The sequence below is a fragment of the Schistocerca gregaria genome, chromosome 8 (genome assembly GCF_023897955.1).
Source record: "Schistocerca gregaria isolate iqSchGreg1 chromosome 8, iqSchGreg1.2, whole genome shotgun sequence".
Lineage (NCBI taxonomy): Eukaryota > Metazoa > Arthropoda > Insecta > Orthoptera > Acrididae > Schistocerca > Schistocerca gregaria.
This window is the reverse complement of record NC_064927.1, coordinates 485,747,086-485,772,960: the sequence shown is the minus strand read 5'-3', so window position 1 is coordinate 485,772,960 and position 25,875 is coordinate 485,747,086.

The window sequence follows — 25,875 nt, the reverse complement described above, 5'->3', positions numbered from 1 at the left end:
GGTAATACGGAACACCGTGCTGGATCCCAACGGCCTCGTATCACTAACTGTCGACATGACAGGCATCTTATCCGCACGGCTGTAACGGATCGTGCAGCCACGTCTCGATCCCTGACTCAACAGATGGGGACGTTTGCAAGACAACAACCATCTGCACGAACAGTTCGACGACGTTTTCAGCAGCATGAACTACCAGGTCGGAGACCATGGCTGTGGTTACCCTTGAAGCTGCAACACAGACAGGAGTGCTTGCAATGGTGTACTCAACAACCAATCTGGGTGCACGAAAGGCAAAAGGTAATTTTTTCGGATAAATCCAGGTCCTGTTTACAGCATCATGATGGTAGCATCCGTATTTGGCGACATCGCGGTGAACGCACATTGTAAGTGTGTATTCATCATCGCCATACTGGCGTACCACTCAGCGTGATGGTATGGGGTGCCATTAATTACACGTCTCGGTCACCTCTTGTTAGCATTGACGGCACTTGGAGCAGTGAACCTTACATTTCACGTGTGTTACGACCCGTAGCTCTACCCTTCATTCGATCCCAGCGAAACCCTACATTTCAGCAGAATAATGCATTACTGCTTGTTGCAGGTCCTGTAAGAGCCTTTCTGGATACAGAAAGTGTTCGACTGCTGCCCTGGCCGGCAAATTCTCCGGATCTCTCACCAATTGAAAACGTGTGGTCAATGGTGGCCGAGCAACTGACTCGTCACAGTATGCCAGTTACTACTCTTGATGAACTGTGGTATCGTGTTGAAGCTGCATGGGCAGCTGTATCTGTACATGCCATCCACGCTCTGTTTGAGCCAATGCCCAGGCGTATCAAGGCCGTTATTACGGCCAGAGTTGGTTGTTCTGGGTACTGATTTCTCAGGATCTATGCAACCAAATTGTGTGAAAATGTGATCACATGTCAGTTATTGTATGATGTATCTGTCTAATGATTACCCGTTTATCATCTGCATTTATTCTTGGTGTAGCAATTTTAATGACCAGTAGTGAATATACAAGGTGAATCATCAACTATTGCCACCAAGAATGACTCCGAAATTATGACAGGAGCTGAAAAGTTTGTGGGACAAAAGTTGCGTGGGACAACGTTGGCCATAATACGACGTTGGTTTTTTGTTGTTAGGATGGGGTCGCGTTAGAGATATGAAGGTGAACTTTGCTTTTTAGATGTGATGCTACAGTTTGGTACTTATTTTCTGATAGCGGCTATCTAGACGAATCCATTGGTACGTAACAGGGGTTCGAAGTGATGACCATTGGTATCAATGCTGTGCTGCAATCTTATCATTCGTTGAGCAGTATTGCTTATCACTTTGGCACGTATGGTTACACATGCTCTGTCAATTCTCTCTCGTATATCGTGCAAATAGTAAATATTCGCCGAATACACTAATAGGAATATATATATATATATATATATATATATATATATATATATATATATATATATATCCTTTCCGAAAGAAGTGAGCAACAATTTTGAATACCGTTTATTTTTCAGAAAAAAACCGGTGTATCATCCTAAGTTCCATATTTATCCGATGTAACTAGTTCAGTAGCAGAATTCGTGGAATGATTCAAGACTGGTATCAGACCTGACCAGAGCGGCGTTCGGGAACGCTTCTGCGCTCCTGGTATGACTCCCACTGTAAATCTGCGAACTCTCATCTCTACATTACGTCGAGTGACAAACAGTGACAAACTGGTAGGAGTTTTTAGGGAACTGTTGTTAAATACAAGAGTCTTCTTCGAAATGCGACAAAAGAAAAGCAGATGGAAAATCAGAAGGATAGGTTGCTACAGTGTGCTGTCTTCACTGCTGTTGAACATACATACTAATGACCAACCAATCGACGAAAAGAGCGAATTTTTTTTTTCTAATAATTTCCGGGTATGCAGCCGGATCCCGTCGACATTCTGCCACGATATTTCGACCCAGAGACGTCCGGCCATCATCAGGTGAGTACACAAGTACTGAAGAGCCCAGGTGCAGTCGCGGTACTTATGCCGAGTCTCGCGCATGCGAAATGTACTGGCATCCTACAGCGCATGCGTCACGTGTTGACATGCGCGGCGTAGCCAAGTTGTACGTGCTGCCCTCGGTGGTGAAAGTAAAAGATCATCTAGTCATTGAGTATCGAATGACGCTGTCTATTCCGCTGTGATTGTATAATTTTAATAACAGGAGTCCAATTTTTATCCAGTTGAAAGCCGTTGTCACGATTTATAAGATTATCGGCAAGACGTATTTCCACTGATTCCTTGATTACGGAATCCCAAAATCCGGAGACCGGAGCTATAATTTTTGTTCCATTGTATTCCATTGAATGTACCAATGAAATACAGTGCTCTGCTACTGCCGATTTTGACGGTTGCCGCAGACGGGTGTAACTTTCATGTTCTGTACATCGTTCATGGACAGTTCTTGTCGTCTGGCTAATATATGCAGAGTCACATTCATAGGGAATTTTGTAGACGCCTGCTTTCTTCAGTTGTAAATCGTCTTTAACGGATACAACCAGGGCCCGGTTCTTTGCTGGTGGACGGAAGATAACCTTGATTTTATTCTTCTTCAGTAATCGGCCTATTTTCGACGACACATTCCCGGCATATGGAAGAAACGCAGTAGATTTAAAGTCGTCATCAGCGTCCTCAGTGCGCTGCTTCTTGTTATGACAGTTGCGCATGGCCTTTCTTATTTGGCGTGAAGTGTAGCCATTCTCTTTAAAAACCTTCTGCAAGTGTTCTAATTGTGCGTGGAGGTTTTCATCATCCAATATTACATACGCTCGATGTATTAAGGTACTGAAAACACTGGCTGTTTGTGCTGGGTGGTGGCAGCTTGACGCCTGGAGGTACAGATCTGTGTGAGTCGGTTTCCTGTACACAGAATGTCCTAATGACCCATCATTTTTACGGCGTACTAGCACGTCTAGAAATGGTAAAGTGCCCTTTTTCAATCTCCATCGTGAATTTGATGTTCTCATGTAAAGAGTTTATATGATGAAGGAATTTCCCCAGTTCCTGTCTGCCATGAGGCCATACAACAAAAGTATCATCTATGTACAGCCAGAAGACCGTACGCTTTAAGACAGCAGACTCTAGTGCTTTCTCCTCAAAGTCCTCCATAAAGAGATTCGCTACCACAGGGGACAAAGGGCTGCCCATGGCGACGCCGTCTGTTTGTTCAAAGAATTCGTCATTTAATAAAAAGTACGTTGATGAGAGTATATGTTCAAACAAGGCCGTCATTTCTGCACTGAATAAGTTAACAATAAGATGTAACGATTCCATTAAAGGCACTTTGGTAAATAGTGAGACCACATCAAAGCTGACTAATAAATCCGAGCTGCTAAGCTTAACTTCCTTCAAGCGACTGACAAAATCCTCGGAATTACGTATATGGTGGCATCACTTACCCACATACTGCTTTAGTACTGAGGCCAGATATTTGGCTGTAGAGTAGGTGGCAGCACCAATATTACTCACTATTAATCGTAGTGGGGCACCATCCTTGTGTATCTTGGGAAGACCGTAGAGTCTTGGTGGTACTGCATTGTGTGGTCTCAATCTCTTGATAACTTGTTCAGGTAGAGAACAGTCGTTCAAAAGGGTAGCAGTTTTCCTTGATATTCGGCTTGTCGGGTCCTTTTCAATTCTGCGGTACGTGGAATCATTTAGCTGACAATATATCTTCTCGTTGTAGGCTTCCCTTGTCAGAAGAACTGTGGCGTTACCCTTATCCGCAGGCAGTACGACTGTGCTAGTATCTTCTCTGAGGCTGCGGAGAGCAGCTCTTTCAGCTGGCGAGATGTTACTCCGTTGTGGCGCACATTTCAACGACGTTCGGCAAAATTCACGTCGAATATCGTCTGCAGTATCCGCAGGAAGACGTCTAATGGCTTCCTCAAAGTAACTGATGAAATCCGTTATAGGCAGTGAAGCAGGAGTCGGGACGAAGTTTAAAACTTTCGCAAGCACTGACATCTTCGCATCGTCAAACGATTTCTCCGTAAGGTTCACCACGGATCGTCCAGAGATAGATTCTTGCGGCTTTCGTGTTACGAGTTGGCTAAATTTCGCACTTTGCCTGTTCATACTGTTCCTGTGAGCCCAGTCTGCCTTGGCCCAGGATACACCGTCAATCCAGTCCCAGCTAAGGGAAGAACATCTTGCTGCAATCTTCAGATGTAAATAATATAAATTCCTGGCAACAGCGTCTAACTCACGACACGTAAAACAGATTCGTTCTCTTACTAAAGCCAGACTAGCCCTGCGTTTTATATTCTTGGCGGCTACACTATTAATAAAATGAACAACTCTGGCGAAAGTTGGAATTAAGTTATTGTCTCTACATTTCAGTAAAAAATTTAGTGAACTCAGCAACCTGGCTCTTTTCTCACGTAATTTATCCAGTAGGTGGATATCCTGAACCATCTCCTCCCCGTAAAGGTGTAAGTAGGCTGTTTAGGTTTTCTTATTGGTAACGCCACATAGCGCTCTGTGTGAAAAATCACTGGCTGTGCTGTGCGCAGTCTGTGGCTAGTTTGAATTGTTGTCTGCCATTGTAGTGTCGGGCAGCGGCAGCTGGATGCTAACAGCGCGTAGCGTTGCGCATTTGGAGGTGAGCCGCCAGCAGTGGTTGACGTGGGGAGAGAGATGGCGGAGTTTTGAAATTTGTAAGAATTGGTGTCATGAACTGATATATACATATATAAATTATGACTACTAAGGTAAATACATTGTTTGTTCTCTATTAAAATCTTTCATTTTCTAACTATACCTATCAGTAGTTAGTGCCTTCCGTAGTTTGAATCTTTTAGTTAGCTGGCAGTAGTGGCGCTCGCTGTATTGCAGTAGTTTGAGTAACCAAGATTTTTGTGAGGTAAGTGATTTGTGAAACGTATAGGTTAATGTTAGTCAGGGCCATTCTTTTGTAGGGATTTTTGAAAGTCAGATTGCGTTGCGCTAAAAATATTGTGTGTCAGTTTAAGCACAGTCGTGTATAAATTTTACAAAGGGGACGTTTCATATGTCGACCCTTAGCCGAGGATACCTCACTGGAATCTTCTGATTTTTTCTTGTAGTTTGTGTAATTAGTGTAGCTTTTGTTTATTGCTAGGGCGTAATCATAAATAGAGTTTCCTTTGTAGTTGCAGTCTTTCATTTTTGTACAGTAAAACAGTTCTGGCATGCATGTAGTTTTGCACGAAGTATTTCGCAGCTGCGCTTGCAATTAACTAGTTATTATTTTCAGTGCTATGTTAATTTGTTTTCTTATTTTGCTCTTCAAATTGTGCTTTTCTGTGTTGTCGTGTGAAATATTGTGACTATAATGGCGTGAGAAAAATGTAATACTAGGCTCCAAAGTAAACTAAGAAATGACAGTGAAGACGAAAGCAGTGTACTAGCGCCACCACGTAATGAATTAACTAATGTTCAAAGTAGTAATTTGGTAATTGTACATAGGGAAATGGAGCGGGCTGAAAATAATGGTGTTGACAGTGAATCAATTAGTGAACAGGGAAGCATTATCGATCGATCGGTCGGCAACAGCTCGCCTCAGGATTCCGAAATGACAGGACACATTCTTGCAAATACTGTAGATTCAGGTTTTGCGTCCTCACCGTGTTCTCAAATAAGTCAAGACACATTTTCTGTTTTTCAAACTGCGAATATTGACGGTTCAAATGCATTGCCAAATAGCAGTAAAGAACATGTTTCAGACACCAGTGCACTGTTATTACAATTAATGCAACAAATGGGACAAAAGCTTCAAAAGTTAGACACAATGGAACAAAATCAGAGACAAATACAGCAAAAGCTTCAAAAGTTAGACACAATGGAACAAAATCAGAGACAAACACAGCAATAGTTGGACACAATGGAACATAATCTTCAAAAGTTAGACACAATGGACCAAAATCTTCGGAAGTTAGACACCACACTTGATCAAACACGTGAAGATTTAACTACTGAGTTACATAACATTGAATCGAAATGGCAAGAAATATGTAATGACGTAAAAACACAAATTTGTGAGCATTTTCAACCCATTTTTTCGCGGCATGAAAACGCATTACAGAATCACGAAGCAGCCATATAAGAATTGCAAACTGTTGTTCGTGAAAATCACGACACCTTGCAAGCTACAATGGACTCAGTTGCATCCACCGATTCGGTTACGCAACTTGCCAGAACTCAGGAAAATTTAAAGGACACAGTAGATTCGATTTCAACACAAATGGACACTCTGAAACTTGGTTCAGAAAAACACACTGAGGAAATGTGTTCACTATCGGAGAAAGTAGCCGAACTTTCGGATCAGCTCACTAATTTATCTACGAAAGTAGATGATAATCTGAATGACACAAAACCGGTAGTCTTTCATGACACAGAAGAGTGCGAAAAAATTAGGAAATTCAAACAAAGTCTGAATCAAATTAGTACGCAACACCAAAGAGACATCCGGGAAGTACAAGATCAGCTGACACAGGTAATACAACAATTACGTATTTCAGAGGACACTCGCGCTCCAATATGGGAAGGGGGACATAGAAATACGGAACAGCCACAAAATAATAACACAGGGCACTTCGGAAATTATGAAAGAAATTGGCAAGGTACACCGAATTTAGAGATGGAACCGCCGAAACGACGTAACAATGACCGACATGCGACTCGCCGACATGATGATTTTGACTATAAGCTGTTCATTACTACACGTAAATTCAAAACATTTAAGAATTCTGGCAACGACATTCATCCACAAGCGTGGCTTCATCAATTCTCTCATTGTTTTCCTCCCAACTGGTCATTAGAATACAGATTAGAATTTATGTGTGGCTACTTGGAGAATGAACCAGCTGTAAGAATGCGATCGGTCATTCACGATTGTCACAGTGAATGAGAATTTCATCATGCTTTCCTCTCAGCATATTGGTCTCAAGCTACACAAGACCGAGTAAATAGCATAATGATGATGAAACACTTTGAACAATCTGAATTTTCCAGGCTTGTCAAATATTTTGAAGACATGTTGCATAAGAACCAATATCTTTCAAACCCATATAGCCCTTCAGAACTCATCCGCATTTGCATAATGAAATTGCCTGAACATTTAAGGAATATTATTTTGGCAGGGCGTTGCAAAGACGACATTGAAGCGTTTCAGGGACTCTTACAAGAATTAGAAATTGACACAGACAGTCGCGGAATGCGAAAACAGGAAAACAATCACTACAGTTCACATCCGTCACAATTCCATGACGACAGAAACAATAACTGGACACAACAAGTCTATTCTTACAACGCAAATCGTGACCAAAACAGACACCAGCCATATGACAACCACTGGCGTACTAATAATAGTTGCAGAGAAAGATCGCATTTCCATAGTAATATATATCACAGACACAATCAGAGAAAAAGACAATACGGGAACCAAAATAATTATTATCAAGGGAGACGGAATAACTTCAGACGCAACGGTCAAGCGCGCAGTTATGATTCAGGGAGAAATTCTCCACCACGTGACCGACAAGAAATTAATTACAGAAATTACCGACATGGCGACAGACGATATGATCGTAACGACAGACCTGAATTGCATCAGAATTGGCGGGATTCAAACAGAGCAGGGCCCTCTCGGCAAGGTGAATTTGTAGAAGTTAGGTCTCCTAATCCCAATAACGACGCGCGCCAACAAAGTAACAGAGAATGACTCCCACCGCAGGCAGCCGCGTGCGCCGGTGGGCTCAGAGAAAAACAACATAAGCTAACCTTGAGCAAAATTACAGTGTTCCTTACCGACGTAACCACATGATAATTGCTTTTCAGTTGACAGTCTGCGTACTAGGGAGAGTAAAGGTTTACACCACATTTTACATGTAAAACCGTTTATTGAAAGATAATCTGCTTTTAACTGTGTCTTTGCCATAAAATTTTTCACTTCACGCTACTAGTACAATTTGTTAGACTTAGAATCTGTTAACATGCAGCCATGTTTGAAATTAAATATCCAGTCAACAACCAAGATAACTTATTTAAACAGAAATTACAAATGCATTCTTATAGTGAACAGACGTCACAGTGTTATTGTGCGTGTACATTCTTGCTTGTTAGTTGCACGATTACGTAACGACTATAAGGCTGACATACTTAGAACATTTACCAGTACTGCTAATGAGATTCTAATGCAACATTTTGGTTTACTTGAAAATAAATTCTGGATTTAAAGTACTTTCCGTGAGATACCAGATGACTCAGTGGTTAGTTTATGTGACAGCTACACGATTTTATCACGACGCTACTAATGAGTGACAATTTACAATGTTGGTTTTGCACTGTATCTGTTTTATATCTGCACAGTTTTTCTGTATTATTCTGGAAAGTAAAACGTGTTTTAGTAGTAACTTTGTGGTATAGCTACAATGAGACAGCCTTTTCTGTAGCACAACAATACGTTACAGTACAGTACCAACTTCATCACGGCAATAAGCGTAGTAACTACGATATCTATACGCAAAGCATTTCACTTTTGTTTATCATGAGACAAGTACATTGACTTCTGTAGAACTTAGCTTTCGGAGGACGATAACTACGACACTTCCACAGAGATTATCTTACAACACGACGCACAGTTTGGCGCTACAGTACGCGTATTTGAGTGACTAATTTTTTACTTAAAGCATTTATTCTTAAAGATATTTGAAATACAATGGTACAAAGGTTTTCTGTGATACATTTCATTCCATTTCTGTAATCTGTAACATCTGAAGATATAATTACATTAATCCTCAGGGGGGTACACGCTTACTTTGTGTATCATGTGTTTGGCAAGCACAAGGAGCCCTAGCTAATATGGTATTTGCTTATACAACTTTACACATCGGCACCATATTTCTCTAACACATAAATTACACAGCTATCTGATCATTTAACTGAGAGACAAAAATTTTTTTTATTACGTCAGTGACACATGTTTACGCAATCACACAGTTGGATAATTTCACACTTATGAAATTCTATTTTGTCTGTACTTTGTGAAATGTTCATATTTTTTCGGAACCATTGTGATACTATGAGAGCTTTGAATGATGTATTTGGTATAGGATCATGATTTTTAAAGTACGTTTGAGGTAGATGACACTAATGAAATGAGCAGAGAATATTTTTTAGGTTTTGAAGTTATTGCAGAAAGCTACGATGATTTTGAGATTTAGCTCAGTTTTTATTATGTTATTATGACGATGACAATGTGTATTATGCTGTTGCGGTATGTTTATGATCAATAAGCTGATGGTATAAGAGTTATTTGATTATGCTATGTATTTATTATGATGAAATATTGATGTGTCGCTGCAAGATTGACGTGTCGACGGATATGTACATGTTTAATAAGGTAAGAAATAAGGAGTAGTGGTTAGGGACTCTGATTTACGAAAAGGATGTTAGAAACCAAGAATCGTACTTTAAGAGTTATGAAATGTGTGTATACGTGTGAATGTGTCACAAGGCCGACAAAAATTTTTGGACACTGTTATATTTACAGGATTTTGTTTCTACATATTTGTAACACAAATGCTTGACCGGTGAAATTTTTTATATGAGACTGCCACTGTAGCGGAAACTGGTGTCGTAAATATTTCGGTAAGAAAGTTAAGTGACCACCTGTACGTAATGCGTCGTGGGCGCTCAGCTGGGCGATAGCCACCAGGAAACAAGCCATTAGTGTGTGCCTTTCAGAGGCACAGGTAAAAAAAAAGGAAAGCCATTATCCTCGCTATCGACATTCCTTTGTAGAAAGCATCATAAATACGACACCCTCAAACTTGAAAACATGATTACACTGTAGAGTTCTTAATTTATGATATTTACTGAAATGAAACTATGATCAACGTTCCATGTCTATTGTTTTGCTAGTTGGAAGATTGTTTACTGCATTATGAAATGCGTTATGGCTAGCGAATGACGTTTCACGCCTTGCTTTGCCTATTTTGTTTAATATCTAGTTTCTAGCTGCACTGCAACATTGGTTAAAATAAAATTTAATAGATGTACTAATATAGTTATTTTATGCCTACAGATACAGAAAAAAAAATTATGATCTACTTCTAAGAACACGAGGGAACATAAATAGACATTTCCCTTCACAGGAACTGCATAAATAATTTTTTTACGATTTGGTAATTTATCTGCTAGTGTATGTTCTCGTGATGCATCACTCTAGTGTTAAGATGTGACATAGGTATTAAACATGTTTACTGTAATATTTTTTCTGCTTCAGCTTTGTCATTTTTAGATATAAATTATCACATTTATTGCTGCTCGCTATGCTTACTTGCATTTTTTTGTCATTGCTGTTTGTATTAATTGTTTTGTGCCGCTGCATTGCCTCGTCCCTTAGTTAAGCACCTGAGCTCAGTAGATTTAAGTTAGCTTAAGAGGGTGTAGCCTATATAAGAGAATGAGTTGCGATGGATTTGAAGAAAGGCACTGAGAGGTTATATGAGAAAAGTACAGAAAGCAGGTATAAATAGGAGTTTTTGGAAATAATGATGAAATAAGGGAGATCTCTATGCAAAATACTGCAGTAAAACAAACCCTGTCCTTTCCTTTCGTATTATCCCTCCATGTGTTTATGTACCCTTGTGTATTTGTCTTTTTCCTGTCTTTATGTGTTTAGCTAATAAGATTTATGTTGTAGAATTTTTCAAATACTATGTTACTTTCTTAGTAAATATATTCAGACATTATTTATTGTGTTTTGTTTTAATGCTCATGTGTGAAGTTGATGTTTCAAAAGTTATTCTGATCTTTTATGTATATGTGCTTATGTCGTAATTTTTGTAACACTGATGTATTTGTTATTTCGTTTCTTTTGTAAAGCCTGTATTACTGCAAATGTTATCTGTATTGTTATGTTCTTTAAAGATGTATTTTCTACCTTTGTTATTGTATTCTTATGTTATAAAATTGTAATTGACACCAGTTCATCAAATTAAGTAACTTGTAAATTACATTTCAATGCACACATTTCTGTTGGTCATAGTATATGGACAATATGTGAGAAGTAGGGACTGATAGTGTTTGCACGTGTGTTAATAATTCAGTAAGTGACTGCATAACAGCATTGCTGGTTCTAGGGACGTTTCAAAAACAATTTTTGTGAGTGCACAAGTGTTGGTTATGGACTTGCTATATTATCCGCAAGACTCTTCAATGGTGATTGTGCGCCTGCACAGTCAATCAGATGGCTGCTGGCTATCTCTACAAGGACTACAGTGGGTCTACACATTTGATGACCCACCAATACCATTATTTCTACAAGGTCTACAGTGGGTCTGCATCTCTGGTGGCCCACCAATACCGTAATCTCTACCAGGACTACAATGGGTCTACTCTGTGACGACCTACCTACCAATATTCTTTAAAACTTCGACTGACTCTGCTGTGGGTTTGCTCTGTTGTGGCCCATTACCTGTCTGCATGTCAAGAGTCAGCACTGTCTTTCCGTTGAAATAACAACACTACTTCTTCAAGACTGCATGGAAATCCACTACTTCCATGTGCATTTTCTTTTACTACTCAGACTTTGAGAAAAACACTGCAATTTTACTTTAATGTATGATCAGGACTGTCTTTATGGACTGTGAGAAAATTTTAGCTTTTGAACAACATTGTATCGATAAGGGTGTGCATTTCACTTCTTTGTCATAGTAATTATGAAAAATTTTATCAAATCGTTATTGGCCACTGCCCAAAACAATTTGTTAACATTTTTGTGGGGAGCATGGTGGCTATGTAAGTGGGCTGTTTAGGTTTTCTTATTGGTAATGCCACATAGCGCTCCGTATGAAGAATCACTGTCTGTGCTATGCGCAGTCTGTGGCTAGTTTGCATTGTTGTCTGCCATTGTAGTGTCGGGCAGCGGCAGCTGGATGCAAACAGCGCATAGCGTTGCGCAGTTGGAGGTGAGCCGCCAGCAGTGGTGGATGTGGGGAGAGAGATGGCGGTGTTTAGAAATTTGTAAGAATTGGTGTCATGAACTGATATATATATATATATATATATATATATATATATATATATATATATATATATATATATATGTTATGACTACTAAGGTAAATACATTGTTTGTTCTCTATTAAAATCTTTCATTTGCTAACTATACCTATCAGTAGTTAGTGCCTTCCGTAGTTTGAATCTTTTAGTTAGCTGGCAGTAGTGGCGCTTGCTGTATTGCAGTAGTTTGAGTAACCGAGATTTTTGTGAGGTAAGTGATTTGTGAAACGTATAGGTTAATGTTAGTCAGGGCCATTCTTTTGTAGGGATTTTTGAAAGTCATATTGCGTTGCGCTAAAAATATTGTGTGTCAGTTTAAGCACAGTCGTGTATAAATTTTGCAAATGGGACGTTTCAAAGGTATTTGATGTGACTTCTGAAATTTTCCCGACGTATTTGTTCTTCTAATAATTTCCGGGTATGCAGCCGGATTAATGAAATTTCTATACAAAGTTTAAGATGGTTGTTTACTTGGCAGATTGGCTGAGAGGCGCGCCTACTCAACTTGAATAATTATCCGTTAGAATATTCCTAGGTACAGTCGAGGCTGTCGCATGTGAAATGCAGTGAAGGGTACTGTTGTGCAGAAAATATGGGGCTCGCAATAGCTGTAGCGCACAATGCCGTAAGCTGCGATGACTGCCGTCTGCGCCGCTCGCTGCTGACAAATAAGATGACTCTCGTTCTATCTGGATTGACCTTCACCAGTCAACCTCTCCCTATGCCTTGATGCAGTCAAGGATTCCTATTCGCCCCTAGTCTAACTATTGGCGCGGTACACCGGTCAGATAACCAGTCCACCACAATGCCACTCAAAAATTCGCTCGTAGGCGTTTAACTATAATTCTGTCCATTCACACCGCACAAGGAGTGTATCGGCCAACACAGTGAACAAAGCTTAAATGCAAGGACTCAGCATAAAGAGTCGCACTTCGATTCGCTCTCGACAGAGGTGCTCTCCCAGTGAAGTACTCAGGGCAGACTTGTTCCTCGCTCCAAGAACGACAACGGAACGGCGCCTCTCCACGCCAGATGTGTATCCCCTTCAGCTCAAGGCGTCAGAAATATGGTCTGCCAATCAGCATTGCTCTTCTAAAACGGGAGAATGACGTTAAGTTTAAGGCGACCAATCTGGAAATCTGTAGTGTCGGCATTTGGCGTTTGCTGCCTCTCTGTGAAAATCTCTGAAACTGCGTGCTATGTGTAATGAATACGTAGCGTGGCTGCTCCCACACAATGTAGCGGAATTTGCTTTTAAGCCGAACACGGGGTTGTTCCTCCTTTCCCTCGGGCGAACGCTGTCCGCTCCACGGGCGGCCAACGGCTGACATAGATGGGTTGTGACCGGCGTCCTGGCGTGCAATTGCCTCTCTCGAACTAAAAGCTCCTGTGGCCGTCGTGTCTGGAATGTATGTGTGTACGCCAGCCTCTAGCATTTCAACCACAGTGCGTACTTGCGATTTATTAGTTATTTGCATATCGTTTACATGAATTCATACAACATTGAGTTTATTTCATCAGTTTGGGTTCGAATGAAGCGTCTTGATGTGCGGAATATGATTGTGAGCGCGGAATATGTAAGCAATGATGGTCAGGAGACCACGACGTCTGACAATGGTTTGTACAGGATCAAAAAAAGTCTATCGGAACCCATTCCTGCCCATCCTAGAACACACTGTCCATAATCTCCCCAGAAGATGCCGTTCTCTTCGCTTCCTTCTTCGATGACGTATCCAAGTGGTGCCGTTCCATAGACAACGTTTGCTTTCTGGCTCAAAATAATGGAATCAGCTTCTACTGCTTGTCATCAATAAATCATCACCGTTCTTTTAAATCTTTGAAAAAGATTTTCTCTGATGTTTATGCTATTCCATTAAAAAATGGGAGGCAGGCGGCAGAACCTTTTCGATAGCAAAAACGTAGACTCAGTTCTCGCAACGCACTGTGTCCTACTGCAAGTTTGCAGCGATTTCATTCACTGCGTCACGCCTGTCTAACCTAATGATCTTGCCGGCTATTTCTTTGTCGCTTATCGTAGAGATAGTTCGAGGACGACTGCTAACAGAATCATCTTGAATACCCGAGTTTTCAATTTTTAAATATCTGATGCATCTCCAAGCACTGCTGGCACCTGTGCAGACAGTTCCATAGCCACGATAAAATCTGAGGTCAATTAAAACTGCACATTTTACTACTTTTTAAACATCCCCTTAGAAAAATTTATCAGCAACTGTGCTGATAAACCCTTTACGTTATTTGATTTTCAAACAGCTGAGAAGAACTGAACGTACTCAGACATTTCACTCTTTACTTATTCTGATCAACACTAAACTGACACACAATATTTTTAGCGAACGTAATCAGACTTTCAATAATCCCTACAAAAGAATGGCCCTGACTAACAATAACGTATACCTTTCATGAATCACTTACCTCACAAAAATCTTCGTTACTCGAACTACTGCAATACAGCGAGCGCTGATACTGCCAGCTAAATAAAAGAGTCTAATTACTGAAGGTACTAACGACTGATAGGCGTACCTAGCAAATGAAAGATTTTGATAGAGAACAAACAATGTATTTACCTTAATAGGGATCAAAAGTCATATATATCAGTTCATTACATTGAGTCTTACAAATTTACTCTTTCTGATGGACACATGTCCAGATCAATCGCTCCCAAAACTCCGCCATCTCTCTCCCCACATCCACCACTGCTGGCGGCTGATCTCCAACTGCGCAATGCTACTTGCTATTCACATCCAGCTGCCCAACACTACAATAGCAAATATTCCAACAATGCAAACCAGCCACAGACTTCACACAGCACAATCTGTGATTTTCATATAGAGCGCTACGTGGCGTTGCGAACACAAAAACCTAAACAGCCTACTTACACCTTAAAAAGGAATTCAATGACAGAATAATGGCGAAACGGTGTACTGGATGTTGGTCATTTCAGAAGTACTGATTGTGGTCACTTGATATACGCTGCTGAGATCACAATGAGCCAATACACAGTGTTAAAATTTTAACAGTGGGTTGCTCACAACTTTTAGTAGGGCCCTCATTATATACACTGAAGAGCCAAAGAAACTGGTACATCAGCGTAAGATCGTGTAGGGGCCCCGCTTGAACGCGCAAGTGCCGCAACACTACATGTCATTGACTCGACTAACATCTGAAGTGGTGTTGAAGGGAACTGACACCATGAATCCTGCAGCGCTGTACATAAATCCGTAAAAGTAGAAAGGAGTGGAGCACAGCACGTTGCAAGGCTTCCCACAATTGCTCAGTAATGCCCACGTCGAGGGAATATAGTGGCTATTGGAAGTGTTAAAAACTCAGACGAGTGTTCCTGGAGCCAGTCTGTAGCAATTCTGCACGTGTGGGGTGTGGCGTTGTCCTGATAGAATTGCCCAAGTGCGTCGGAATCACAATGGACACGAATGGATGCAGTTGAACAGACAGGATGCTTACGCGCGTGTCACCTGTTCGAGTCTTATCTAGACGTCTCGGGGGACCCATATCACTCCAGGGCCACACGACCAACACCATTACGCAGCCCCCAGCAGCTTCAACAGTCCCCTGATGACAAGCAGAGTCCATGGATTCATGAGACTGTCTCCATACTCTTACACATCCATCCCCTCGACACAATTTGAAACGAGACACGTCCGACCAGGCTACTTTTTTTCCAGTCATCAACAGTCCAATGTCGGTGTTGACTGGCCCAAATGAGACGAAAAGCTTTGTATCGTGCAGTCATCAATGGCAGACGAGTGGACCTTCGGCTCCGAAAGCCCATATCGATGATGTTTCGTCTAATGGTTCACACGCTGACACTTTTTGATGGTCCAGCATCTGCAGCAATATGAGGTAGGGTGTCTCTTCAATCGTCGTTGGCTCGTTCTTACAAGTTCTTTTTCCGGCCGCATCGATGTCGGATATTTGATATTTTACCGGATATTTAACCGGATTCCTGATATTGACGGTACACTCGCGAAATGATCCTACGGAAAAATCCCCACTTAGTCGCTACCTCGGAGATACTGTGTCCCATCTCTCGTGTGGCGACTATAACACCATGTTCAAACGCATTAAAATCTTCATAACATACCTTTGGAGTTCTAGTAACCGATCTAACAACTGCTCCAGACACTTGTTGGTCTTATATAGGCCTCTCCGACCGCAAGGACCGTATTCTGCCTGCTTACATATCTCTGTATTGAATACGTATGCATAGGCCAGTTTCTTAGGCTCTTAAGTGTACATATATACTAGGTGAGAAACCTGGCGTTGCCTAGGCATTTATCTATAAGTGCGCCGCACACATAATACATGAGAAATTTATTTTCGGCTAATAAAGCTTTTTTGTGCACTGTGTTTGAAGCAGTATGTTCGTGGGCGTGATTGGAGAGCTTCTTTACTTCACTAACACAGGAGAACTGGCCATGCGAAAGCAACTGACACTGAATTACACGCCTGCAACATGCAGCGCCTAACTTTGTACTTTGGTTATATGCATGGCTTAACTAAGCTCATCTGGTACAGTACATGCTAAACTGAAATGGTAAACTGTTAAGAATAAACGAGATTCGGGCTATAAAAACCCGCTACAGTGTGCCATTTACCGTCAAAATTTTCGCTTCTATTATGCTGTATTGGAAGGAAGTAAGGGAGGGAAGTACCTTTGAGGATCTCTGAGTCAAGGGTTTTCAGGAATGAGCTAATCGATGACGTTTTCGATCAGAATTATTTTATATCTTCGTTTGGGAAAGAGTCTCCAAAGAGCAAGTTGAAGCCTAATGTTCTCAAGCCGCAGCTGGTCCCACCTTACGACCTTAATTTGATTCTTGAGGCAGCACGATACTCTGTCTTTTAGACGGTCTTGTGTATTCAGAAAGGCACAACCTTTTTACACGCGTTTTTATTCATAAACAAAACGAGATGAATATTTAATAAACTGACCCCAAATCACAATGCAAACTTTAAATCTTTTTCCTAGCCAAGAACATAAATAGCACTTATTGAAAGAAGCAAAGTAATGCCACTAGGGTGTTGATACACTAAGTGAAGCAGTGAATCCGTATATCGTAGCCAAATAAATTCTATGTTAGTTTGTGTTCCTAAAGATACATTTGCTTTAGCCAGCCGGAGTGGCCGTGCGGTTCTAGGCACTACAGTCTGGAACCGAGCGACCGTTACGGTCGCAGGTTCGAATCCTGCCTCGGGCATGGATGTGTGTGATGTCCTTAGGTTAGTTAGGTTTCATTAGTTCTAATTTCTAGGCGACTGATGACCTCAGACCTTAAGTCGCATTGTGCTCAGAACCATTTTTGAACATTTGCTTTACTTAATTCTGTCACTGACACAAACTTTCGGAAATACTTCTGTCAGAGAGTTAAAAAACTAACAACGCCATCTATTGGTTTTTTGCTCTACTACGAAACTAACGGCGCCATCTGTTCGTTCTCTGGTGTACTACATTATGCTGATTAACCACCCAAACGTCTAAGCCAAGAAGACGATTTTAAACAGAACTTTAAATTACTATAACCTTCTTTTCCTTCATTCTGTCTTGACGAATCAAAGCCTGTACCTTGCCCCTAGGTATGCTCAAGTGACCTGTGAACACTCCTTGAAGATTTATCTAGTGGTTTTGGAGATTTGAGTGTCCAAGCAAACAGACAAACGTGAGAGATTCTACAGTTATTTTGTATATAGTTATGATCACTTAATAGTATATATATATATATATATATATGTATGGTTAATTTTGCTAGGAATGATATGATTTGAAATATCCTTTTATTTTTAGATGGGAGTCACATTAGATTAATCGCATTTCACACCCCGCAGAGAGTGGTCACCTGGGTGTAGATAGAAGTCGAGGGTGTACATTTAATGTCACGTAAGTGAAACGGCATTACTGTGTAACAGTGCTAATTCAGTTACACATTAACCTGAAACACTAAAGTTCAAAGTCTCTGTGGAAGTACTTGGCACTGGTGTAGAAGAAACTGTCCAACAGAAAGTTCCTTAATGCATTTTTGGACTGTACTGCATTATCTGCGTGTCATAATGTACTCTAGCAGGTTGCTTGCTCGATGCAAGTCTTAAGACGTTCCTGCAGGATCTTTTGGAAATAACATGGGATAAGGTTCTCATAATACACTTCTGTATTCCGCAAATACTTGTCATGTAACTTAAATTTCTCCTGAAAATGATTCAGTAAGTAGTTACTGGGGGTAAATATTCATAATTAACTATTTTCTTCGATTTTAAATCACCTATCTCAGTTATCACGCGTGCTCAGACGTAGGTGAACCAAGGCGCTTCAGTAAATCTTTGCAGTAGCTTTTCCAGTTGTGACTGTGGTCTATTTGTAGTATTTCATTGTTTGAGAAACTTGTTTTTCCATCTTGTGCAGTCCTGTGGAGTGTATTGTCTATTACGTACTGACAAGGCGAGGCCACGTCTTTGGGATCACAGATTTACTTCAAACTTTTAGTAGGCCATTAAAACAACATAATGTGCTAGTCGTAAGGTGTACTACTCTGGAAATCCAGAGAAAATCGTAAGACAAGTTTTACACGTCTGTTACCTAACTGATGTATCGCGCCATAGATGCCAGGCGTCAGAGTTCATGGTGACCAAGTGGTCAGCACGGTAGCTCAGCGTGTTCAATCAAAGTGTTAGCTGTCCTCTGTAGTAGAAAGAACTGAGTGAACGGATCACCGCTGCAGTTGAACGGGTGTCCTGGGACGGCCACGACCATGTATGAGGCGCGTGTTCAATCCCACTCGTACTTAATCTGTAATCTATATTTCTTTCATCACTGGTCTAATTATTTAATTTTTGTGGCATTTGAGTGGTAGTATTAGTAACAAAACCACGTGTAATCACAGTCCGGCTTCGGCGTTGTTGGGTCTCGGATGTCCCTAGCGCACCTGCCGCGCACCATTAGCTCGAGCTTCGTTTACAAACGTGAGGCTTCGCATAGCGGCGCATTGCTACTGCAGAGGATGATGGCTCTTTTATAGCACACGAAATCGAACGTTTCATGCTCGAGCGGCGAAACTACATTCCTGGGAGCTGATAGGAATCTACCTATCCATAGCGGCCAGCGTCGTATACGTAAAACTCAGAGAGAAGGCAGCGTCAATCCCTCGACGGCTACCGTTTTCGCCACGCCGACCAGGTTCGAGACGTACCCCGTACTCAAAAGAGAGTGACAAATGGGCACTCAGGGATCTGCTAAGGAAAAATGCAAGACACCTTGTAGGTCGTAGGCAGAGCAAGACGGCGAACTGCTGGCGGAGGACTTGCCTTCAAATCCCTGTTATCCAGATTTTGTCACTGTTGTGACAACCGAAATGGATACACTGGTGGCAGATCACGTGCACCCCTTTAAGACGATCATGTTTCCGTCGATATTTTTCAACAAGATAATGCGCCACGTCAGAAGGCCATGTGTGTGATGGAATGGTCCGAAGAACACAGTGCCGAGTTTCAGTAGATGTGCTGTCCCCCTCCGCATCCCTCCCCCTCACCCCTCCACACAACACCAGTTCCACAGTGCGACGTGCCCTCTGACGGTATCATTGATCCAATTGTTCCAGAAAGTGCTGTGAATGGGAAATGGTACCCGGAAATATTTTCAAAAGTATCTATCACGATTCTGTCATTCAGAAAGCCTGACAAGAAAACTTTAAACAATGCTTCTACCTTTTAAATCCGAGCTGCTTGCTATTTTCAGACATTGAAGTTGGTCTGCAGCAGAACTGTTACGGATGCTTTTTCCAGTACACCGTAAGGCGAAGTACAGTGAATGATATTTAGCCATCCACAACAATTCCTTTTATACAAGTATCCTGTTGCTGTTGTTGTTGTGGTCTTCAGTCCTGAGACTGGTTTTATGCAGCTCTCCATGGTACTCTATCCTGTGCAAGGTTGTTCAACTCCTAGTACCTACTACAATCTACGTCCTTCTGAATCTGCTTAGTGTAGTCATCTCTTAGTCTCCCTCTACGATTTTTACCCTCCACGCTTCCCTCCAATACTAAAGTGGTGATCCCTTGATGCCTCAGAACATGTCCTACCAACCGATCCCTTCTTCTGGTCAATTTGTGCCACAAACTTCTCTTCTCTCCAATCCTATTCAATACTTCCTCATTACTTATGTGATCTACCCATCTAATCTTCAGCATTCTTCTGTAGGACCACATTTCGAGAGCTTCTATTCTCTTCTTGTCCAAATTATTTATCGCCCATGTTTCACTTCCATACTCCATACAAATACTTTCAGAAATGACTTCCTGACACTTAAATCTATACTCGATGTTTACAAATTCCTCTTCTTCAGAAACGCTTTCAGTGCCACTGCCAGTCTACATTTTATATCCTCTCTACTTCGACCATGATCAGTTATTTTGCTCCCCAAATAGCAAACCTCTTTTACTACTTTCAGTGTCTCATTTCGTAATCTAATTCCCTCAGCATCACCCGACTTAATTCTACTACATTCCATTATCCTCGTTTTGCTTTTGTTGATTTTTATCTTATATACTCCTCTCAAGATACTGTCCATTCCATTCAACTGCTCTTCCAAGTCCTTTGCAGTCTCTGACAGAAATACAATGTCATCGGCGAACCTAAAAAGGTTTTATTTCTTCCCCATGGATTTTAATACCTACTCCGAATTTTTCTTTTGTTTACTTTACTGCTTGCTCAATATACAGATTGAACAACATCGGCGAGACGCTACAACCCTGTCTCACTCCCTTCCCAATCACTTCTTCCCTTTCATGCCGCTCCACTCTTATAACCGCCATCTGGTTTCTGTACAAATTGTAAATAGCCTTTAGCTCCCTGCATTTTACCGCTGCCACCTTTACAATTTGAAAGAGAGTATTCCAGTCAAAATCGTCAAAAGATTTCCGTAACTCTACAAATGCTAGAAACGTAGGTTTGCCTTTCCTTAATCTTTCTTCTAAGAGAGGTCGTAAGGTCAGTATTGCCTCACGAGTTCCAGTATTTCTACGAAATCCAAACTGATCTTGCCCGAGGGCGGCTTCTACCAGTTTTTCCATTCGTCTGTAAAGAATTCGTGTTAATATTTTGCAGCAGTGGCTTATTAAACAGATTGTTCGGTAATTTTCACATCTGTCCACGCCTGCTTTCTTTGAGATTGGAATTATTATATTCTTCTTGAAGTCTGAGGGTATTTCGCCGGTTTCATACATCTTGTTCACTAGATGGTAGAGTTTTGTCAGGACTGGCTCTCCCAAGGCCGTCATTAATTCCAATGGAATGTTGTCTACTCCGGGGGCCTTGTTTTGACTCAGATCTGTCAGTTCTCCGTCAAACTCTTCACGCAGTATCGTATCTCCCATTTCTTCAGCTACAACCTCTTCCATTTCCATAATATTGTCCTCAAGTACATCGCCCTTGTATGGACCCTCTATATGCTCCTTCCACCTTCCTGTTTTCCCTTCTTTGCTTAGAACTGGGTTTCCATGAGGGCTCTTGATGTTCATGCAAGTGGTTCTCTTATCTCCAAAGGTCTCTCTAATTTTCCTGTAGGCAGTATCTATCTTATCCCTAGTGAGATAAGCCTCTACATCCTTACATTTGTCCTCTAGCCATCCCTGCTTAGCCATTTTGCATTTCCTGTCGATCTCATTTTTGAGACCTTTGTATTCCTTTTTGCTTGCTTCATTTATTGCATGTTCATATTTTCTCCTTTCATCAACTAAATTCAATATTTCTTCTGTTGCCCAAGGATTTCTGCTAGCCCTCGTCTTTTTACCTACTTGATCCTCTGCTGCCTTCACTACTCCATCCCTCAAAGCTACCCATTCTTCTTCTACTGTATTGCTTTCCCCCATTCCTGTCAATTGTTCCCTTATGCTCTCCCCGAAAATCTGTACAACCTGTGGTTCTTTCAGTTTATCCAGGTCCCATCTCCTTAAATTCCCACCTTTTTGCAATTTCTACAGTTTTAATCCACAGGTCATAACCAATAGATTGTGGTCAGAGTCCACATCTGCCCCTGGAAATGTCTTACTATTTAAAATCTGGTTCCTAAATCTCTGTCTTACCATTATATAATCTATCTGATACCTTGTAGTATCTCCAGGATTCTTCCATGTATACAACCTTCTTTCATGATTCTTAAACTAAGTGTTAGCCATGATTAAGTTGTCCTCCGTGCAAAATTCTACCAGGCGGCTTCCTCTTTCATTTCTTAGCCTCAATCCATATCCACCTACTACGTTTCCTTCTCTCCCTTTTCCTACACTCGTATTGCAGTCACCCATGACTATTATATTTTCATCTCCCATCACTATCTGAATAATTTCTTTTATTTCATCATACATTTCATCAATTTCTTCGTCATCTGCAGAGCTAGTTTGCATATAAACTTGTACTACTGTAGTAGGTGTGGGCTTCGTATCTATCTTGGCCACAATAATGCGTTCACTATGCTGTTTGTAGTAGCTTACTCGCATTCCTATTTTCCTATTCTTTATTAAACCTACTCCTGCATTACCCCTATTTGATTTTGTGTTTATAACCCTGTAGTCACCTGACCAGAATTCTTGTTCTTCCTGCCATCGAACTTCACTAATTCCCACTATATCTAACTTTAACCTATAAATTTCCCTTTTTAAATTTTCTAACCTACCTGCCCGATTAAGGGATCTGACATTCCACGCTCCGATCCGTAGAACGCCAGTTTTCTTTCTCCTGATAACGACATCCTCTTGAGTAGTCCCCGCCCGGAGAGCCGAATGGGGGACTATTTTACCTCCGGAATGTTTTACCCAAGAGGACGCCATCATCATTTAATCATACAGTGAAGCTGCATGCCCTCGGGAAAAATTACGGCCGTAGTTTCCCCTTGCTTTCAGGCGTTCGCAGTACCAGCGCAGCAAGGCCGTTTTGGTTATTGTTACAAGGCCAGATCAGTCAATCATCCAGACTGTTGCCGTTCCAACTACTTTTAAGGCTGCTGCCCCTCTTCAGGAATCACACCCCTCCGTTGTGGTTGTACCTACAGTACGGCTATCTGTATCGCTAAGGCACGCAAGCCTCCCCACCAACGACAAGGTTCATGGTTCAGTATCCTTCATTTGTTGTAATTCACATAATTTTCACCGTTCAAGTGGCAACAGTTGCTTCTTTAGTTACTTGTTCATCAATTTGGCATTATATTCACACTAAAAAAGTTTTCTGGTTGCAACAGAGAGACGAGTTTTCGAAATGCCTGTGCGTGGCGTCCGGGCCATCGAAGTCTGCCCTCGGTCAAACTGAAATAGATCTCGCCCCTTCCCCGTTCTACATATCGACAGCACACTCACTGCTACTATATACATGGTGCGTGTGTCTAGCGAGCAGCCATTCCTCGCCAGGTGACGCTGCTACCATCTGGACAGGTTTATATGGACAGTAGGTCGGTGTATATAATGTTCTGGCTGGTCAGTGTATGCAATAACCACCGCTGGACACGGAAGCCTTATCAGTAGAGGTTTGATATCAATTGCTTCAGCGGTGCAATCAAATAACAGGTAACAGACTTTCATTAAGGCCTAAGTTCAAAAAAGGGACCGTATCAACTTCTATCGATGAGGTGATATTAGTTAGCCTGAACAGAATGTATAAAAACTTCAAGATTATACCATTCAAAGAAACTAAATTAGTCACCAGAACAATTTTTCCGACAGTCTACAAGCCCATACACATGCACTTTAGTTATAGTTATCATTACCGGAGACGAGACAACACGTTGCTATAGAGGGCAGCATGGTGCCGGAGGTACATACAGTATTTGACATAGAGCACAGTGGAGCAAGTTGTAAATACTGCTGGTTAGAGGCTAATACACTTACACAGTCTCGCATAGTGTAGAACACTTGATCGATTCTGTGGTTGTAAATTATAGCTCCTCGCGTGGTAATAACATGCTCCCTAGCCAAAGTAGACGCAAAGGTTCCTCGTATAAGCATGTCTGGATACTTTATGATATCTATAGGCTGCTTGCCGATAGCTTTGTTCACACATGGGTTTGTGGATTGACATATAAATTTGTTATACACCTTTACAATTGCACGTTAAACTGTCTGCTCTCAGTTAGTGTCTCATAGTAGGCCCCAACCACACGGAGGTTTTTCTGGCGGTCACCTTCCATGCAAAAAATATGGTTTGATGTTAGGTAGTCGAAAATACCCATTTTGTTAAAACTTCCAGCGAAGTCCTGAATCATGTACAAACAGAAAAGATAAAAGTCGAATACTAGTATCTGCTGCAATATTCCAGGCAGCTCTTCCGTTAGAACTTTCATTTGAACGTCAGATAATACCACTTTATGTGGTACAGCCATAGGAGTTTTATATTTCTTCTAAATTGTCTCCAGTGCCTCCTTGGCGATTATCCGGTATTCCTCTTGCTGTCAGACTATCGTTAGCGTGTAGGAGAAATGTTAGCTTCGCTTTGACACCATGTCTTGCAGAGACGAACTTAAAGAATTTAACACAGCGTATTTCATATTCTGGGCATCCCCAGATGTAGAAAGGTATGATGACAGGGAGAATTTGGGTAACAGCTTGTTGTTTATTAAAAAGACAACTGGTTTCTTTGCATAAGGCCGTATCATCAAGTGCAACCCACATGGTAAAAAGCTAGGTTCAGTGTCTCCACATTTTGTGTCTATTAAAACTGATAAAGGAATGGAGAATTTACTATGCAGATAAAAGTTGTATAGCTGTACATCTACGTCTGTAACATCACAGATCGTTCCTTATCTGACTGAGTCCATTTTGTCATAGATTATTACTACCATAATGTTATCGAGAACGATTCTATAATAGAAGTAATCACATTTAAATTCCTTGTTCTAAGGAGGTGCAATGTATGTTGCCAATGTCATAAACAGGATCGTGAAGGCTGTCTAGTGACAACCATAAACCAAAGTTTTTATCAGTTAGTCCTGTCCTCCTCCATAATAGCTGAGGGATGTTAAACACTTTGGAGGATTCCATGTTGACTCTTTCAACCACCATAGAACCCACAGGCTGTGTTGTAAATATTCGTTAATACACTAAAACTCCAAGTAGTCGACACTTCGGACATGCGAGCTTTGGACCATACATTCAAACTTGATTGTACTTGCAATCTAATTGCAAATTCCTGGCACGGAATCTCTATTTTGTGTGCGAGGTATCCGTGGGAGGAAGGAAGACTAATTACAAATATCACCCGTATGTATGGTATAGAAACAATGCATTATTACCTGGAATATACAGTACTTGGATGCTTTGTTGGGCAGGACAGTACAGCACAATATCCCCACATTACTTTACCCGGAAGTCTTCTGCAACATGTACACCTACAGCTAAAAATATAAGACGTATTCCAATTTTACGAGTGATAAGCAGAGAAATAGTCACAACCAGATCCACCAGGGTTATAATTATTCACTTCCAGTAGACAAATTGCGGAACGATCTCAGGTTCACCCATTCAGTAATTTTAAAAGTCTGCCAGACAAACAGACTCTCCAATATATATTAGGAAGGCATAATTTATTCTATATTGCAATCAACCACAACCTCCAGAGGATATGCATAGTTGTTCTCTGACCTCTCAGTATGATTATCCATGCTAATTTGCTTACGCCAAATTAACAGTAATCTGGATGCATAGCATGGAATGCCACGTACGCAGGACATATGCTTTAGAAACCACCGTAGTTCGAGATTGTCTTTTTTGAAAGTCGGG